This window comes from Hordeum vulgare, chromosome 6H (genome assembly GCF_904849725.1).
Source record: "Hordeum vulgare subsp. vulgare chromosome 6H, MorexV3_pseudomolecules_assembly, whole genome shotgun sequence".
NCBI classification, from domain to species: domain Eukaryota; kingdom Viridiplantae; phylum Streptophyta; class Magnoliopsida; order Poales; family Poaceae; genus Hordeum; species Hordeum vulgare.
Window position 1 is genome coordinate 206,207,156 of NC_058523.1, and position 5,695 is coordinate 206,212,850.

A 5,695-nucleotide genomic window follows, 5' to 3' on the forward strand; every position below is an offset into this window, starting at 1 on the left:
TATGTGAAGCTATCACTTTCCATAAGATCATCTCATGATCTTTCATGCTATCGTTCTTTTCATATTTTTGACCACGACACAAAACAAAGCTCTTGACTAAGATACTCTTTATTATATAGCTCGCAAGCTCGAATACATCGGGGGATACACAAGGGAAAAGACTCAAACTAAACACTAAAGACTTATCCCACTAAGAGAAGAAATAAAAAATTAAAAGGAAAGAACTAAAACAAAGGTAAAAGCAAAAGATATAAAGGTGATACGATACCAGGGAGACTCCCCCAAGCTTGGCACAAGCCAAGGGAGGTGCGCATACCAATGCTTAGTTGTCTTCCTTTGGTGGTGATGGTGGTGTCTTTGGCTTTGATTCCAAGAGAGCTATCAATCATTGATTTATACCTTGGAGATCTGCGACATGATTCTCCAGCAAAATAACTTCACGAGAAAGGGAAATATTGCAAGCACGATTTGTTTCACAAAACCTCAAGAGTTCAATGAAGGATGGAGACATCACGTGGAGGAAGGGTTGGAGAAAATCCACTCCTTCAACGTCTGCAATGTTGACCATAGGTTGAACTTCCTCCCTAGCTTGGGTTTTCTCCTTAGCTTTGTCCCTGGCTTCCGTGACTCCTAATCTTTTCAGATCAGCATCGGCTTCTTCATGAACTTGAGGGAGATTATTCTCCCCAACAGATTCCTGAGACACCTTTGCTCTAAATCTGCGAGAGACAACAGGCTCTAAACGAAAACAGAGGAAAACTGCGCGATACGGAGATCAAAACCCTTGGGCGTATATATAATGATTTTTTCTGGACCAGAAGGAGTGCTCCACGAGAAAACGGAGTCCGGGAGGCACACGAGGTGCCCACAAACCCTATAGCTGCGGCCAACGGGGAGGCCGCGGCTACCAAGCTTGTTACCACCTCGTGCGCTCTCCGGACTGCATTTTATTTTTCTATTTTTCCATAAATTCCAAAACGGAGAAAATTTCCTACTGGAAAAGTTTTGGATTCCAATTACTTACCGAAACACATACCTCTTCGTTTTCAGAGTCTGAAACAGGCTAATAAACATCCCATATGTACTCCTTTGGAGTTATGATATTGATGATATAGCTCTCAACATTTATGATATTGAGAGATCCAATGCTTGATTCTTTGCGCATTTACCACTCTAGGAAAATTACCTTCCGTGTTATTGATTTTGATGGCACCGGAAAGATATACTTCCTCGACAACGTAGGGACCTTCCCATTTAGAGAGAAGCTTGCCTGCGAAGAATCTTAAGCGAGAATTGTATAGCAGGACATAATCACCTACATTGAACTCACATTTTTGTATTCTTTTATCGTACCATATCTTAACCTTTTCCTTGAACAACTTGGCATTCTCATATGCCTGGGCCCTCCATTCATCTAATGAGCTGATATCAAACAACCGCTTCTCACTAGCAAGTTTGAAATCAAAGTTGAGCTCTTTGATTGCCCAATAAGTTTTGTGTTCTAGCTCAAGAGGTAAATGACAGGCCTTACCGTAAACCATTTTATACGGTGACATGCCCATGGGATTCTTATAAGCAGTCCTATAAGCCCATAGTGCATCGTCAAGTTTGCTAGACCAATTCTTTCGAGATCTATTGACAGTCTTTTGTAAGATCAATTTCATCTCCCTATTACTCAACTCCACTTGACCACTAGACTGAGGATGATAAGGAGATGCAACTCTATGGTTGACATCATACTTAGCGAGCATATTGCAGAAAACACCATGAATGAAGTGTGAACTGCCAGCAGTCATCAGCTATCTAGGGACTCCAAATCTTGGGAAAATGACTTCTTTAAGCATATTAATAGAGGTGTGGTGATCAGCATTTCTAGTGGGGATAGCTTCTACCCACTTAGTGACGTAATCAACAACAACTAAGATGTGAGTATACCCATTGGAACTCGGGAAGGGTCCCATATAATCAAAGCCCAGACATCGAATGGTTCAATGACAAGTGAATAGTTCATACGCATTTCCTGACGTTTACTGATGTTCCCTATTATTTGGCATTCGTCACAAGACAATACGAACTTATGGACATCCTTGAAGAGAGTGGGCCAATAGAAACCTGATTGTAATACCTTATGAGCAGTTCTATCTCCAGCATGGTGTCCTCCGTAGGCTTCGGAATGACACTTCTGCAGGATCTGTCCCCGTTCATGTTCAGGCACACAACGTCTAATAACACCATCTACTCCTTACTTATAAAGGTGAGGATAATCCCAAAAGTAGTGTCTCAAATCAAAGAAGAATTTCTTCTTTTGCTAGTAGGTGAAACTGGGTGGTATGTATTTGGCTACGATATAGTTTGCGTAATCAGCATACCACGGTGCACTATGTGAAGTGAGGATGACATTCAATTGCTCATCGGGAAAGCTGTCATAAATAGGTCGTGGGTCATCAAGGACATTCTCTAACTTGGACAAGTTATCTTCTACAGGGTTATCAGCACCCTTTCGGTCAACAACGTGCAAATCCAATTCATGTAGTAGGAGAACACATCTGATTAGCCTAGGCTTAGCGTCCTTCTTCTCCATAAGGTACTTAATAGCAGCATGATCAGAGTGAATAATGACTTTGGAGTCAACTATATAAGATCTGAACTTTTCACATGCAAACACGACTGCTAAAAATTCCTTCTCCGTAGTGGCATAGTTTCTTTGGGCACTGTCTAGAGTTTTACTAGCTAGTGAATGACATTCAACTTCTTGTCAACTCTTTGTCCTAGAACAACACCAACAACATAATCACTAGCATCACACATGGTTTCAAAGGGCATGTTCCAATCAGGTGGTTGAACAATAGGTGCGGTTATCAAGGCCTTCTTAAGTATTTCAAAAGCTTCCTCACAATCCTCCTAGAAATCTTAGAGAAGTCTTTAATGAACCTTCTATAGAAACCAACATGACCTAGGAAACTTCGTATACCTCTGATATCTGTGGGGCAAGGCATTTTATCAATTGCATCAACCTTAGCCTTATCAAGTTCAATGCCTTTCTCAGAGATTTTGTGTCCTAAGACGATGCCTTCATTAACCATGAAGTGGCACTTGTCCCGGTTCAAGACGAGGTTGGTATCTTTGCATCTCTGTAAGACTCGATCAAGGTTGCTGAGGCAATCGTCAAAGGAAGAACCGTAAACGGAGAAATCATCCATGAAAACCTCAACAATCTTTTCACAAAAGTCAAAGAATATTGCCATCATACACCTTTGAAAGGTGGCAGGTGCAATGGATAAGCCAAAAGGCATACGTCTATAAGCAAAGGTACCGAAGGGGTAGGTGAATGTGGTTTTCTTCTGATCAGATTGTGCAACAGGTATTTGCGAGAAACCTGAATAACCGTCTAGAAAGCAGAAGTGTGTGTGCTTTGATAGCCTTTCTAGCATTTGGTCGATAAACGACAAAGGATAATGGTCTTTCCTGGTTGCCTTCTTCAGTTTCCGGAAGTCTATCACCATCCTATAGCCAGTAATAATCCTCTATGGGATTAGTTCGTTCTTATCATTAGGAACGACGGTGATACCTCCCTTCTTAGGTACGCAATGTACTGGACTTAACCAATCACTATGAGCAACAGGATAAATGATTCCTGCTTCCAGAAGCTTTAATATTTCTTTTCTCACGACCTATTTCATCCTAGGATTTAACCTCCGTTGATGATCAGCAACTGGCTTAGAATCAGGATCGGTTTTAATCTTGTGCTGACATAGAGTGGGACTAATACCCTTAAGTTCATCAAGAGTATATCCAATAGCAGCACGATGCTTCCTTGAAGTTTTTAATAACTTCTTCTCTTCGTGATTCAAGAGGTGAGCATTAATAATAACAGGATATATCTCCTTCTCATCAAGATAGGCATACTTAAGTGTATCTCGTAACTGTTTTAGCTTTGGTGGGGGAGGATCCCCAAGCAGTTCAACAGGAAGATTATTCTTAAGAATAGGATATTGTTCTAAAACAATTTTATCTATCTCATCTCTTTCATCCATATGCATATCATTTTCATGCTCAAGCAGATATTTCTCTAAAGGATCCGTAGGAGGCACGGCAATAGAGGTAAGAGGAATGATTTCATCCCTACCAGACGACTCTTTTTCATGGGGTTGTCTTCCAAACTTGGAGAAGTTAAATTCATTAGACACACCCTCGAAACTAACAGTGACAGTCTGTTTAACGCAATCAATATGAGCATTGACAGTGTTGAGAAAGGGTCTACCAAATATGATGGGACAAAAGCTATCTTGTGAAGTAGCAAGGACGAGGAAATCAGTAGGATACTTCGTCTTACCACATAGGACTTCTAGGTCTCTCACAATTCCCACAGGGCAGATAGTGTCTCTATTAGCTAGCGTAATAGTGAAATCAATGGGTTCTAACTCAGCAGGTGCAATCTCATCTTTGATTTCATCATATAGGGACCAGGGTATTGTACTAACACTAGCACCTATATCACATGAACCATGATAACAGTGATCTCCAATCTTGACAGAAACAACGGGCAGGCCAACTACAGGTCCGTATTTGTCTTTCGCGTGAGGTTTAGCAATTCTAGCGGAGTTCTCACAGAATTTAATAACATGCCGGTCTATGTCTTCGGCTAAGAGATCTTTGATAATAGCAACACTAGGTTCAACTCTAATTTCCTCAGGGGGTGCAAGTGGTCTAATGTAACCCCTACGTATCACAGTTGGAGCTTTAGAATAATCCTTTTTCCTAGCAGGATAAGGTGGTTTCTCAGTGTAGGCACAAGGAACAATAGGATCATTATAGGCAATGACTTTCTCTTCAACTAGATTGGGTTTAACTATGTTGACTTCTACAGGAGGATGATACTTAAACCACTTCTCTTTGGGAAGATCAATATGAGTTAAGTCCATACTTAGCGCTAAAATCTCTAGAAGTGTTTGTTTCAACAAAAGATTTAACGCAATCAAACTGGAAATTCATACCTAACTCCTTACCTTCTTCAAGCTCCCAATCTTCATAGTTACGTTTGATTCTTTCCAATAAATTCCACTTGTGGTCAATATCCTTCTTCACAAAAGAACCGGTACAAGAAGTGTCAAGCAAGGTACGATCTTCATGAGAAAGCCGAGCATAAACGTTTTGAGTGATAATTTCTCTCGAGAGCTCATGAATATAGCATTTATATAAGCCTCCCCCAAGCTTGATATATGCTTTCCCTGTCACGAGGCCAAAAGTTATAAATATAATTCCGATCACGATGTACTAAATTCATAGGATAAAACTTTTGATGAAATTCCAATTTCAACCGATTGTAATCCCATGATCCAGTATCATCACATAGCCTATACCATGTCAACACCTTATAATTCAAAGATAAAGGAAAGAATTTCTTCTTTACCTCATCCTTGGGCAAACCTTCAAGCTTAAAGAAACCACAAACTTCATCTACATAGATTAGATGCAAGTCTGGATGTGAAGATCCATCTCCTGTAAAAGGATTAGCCAGCAGTTTCTCAATCATACCCGAAGGAATTTCATAAAAGATATTTTCAGTAGGTACCTTAGGTTGAGGAGAAACTCCTCGTGCTTCCGTTCGTGGTGAAGATACCCCGAACAAATTCCTCAAAGGAACAGTTTCCATAGTGATAAGTGACAATAAATTTCGGCACAGTATATAAATGTT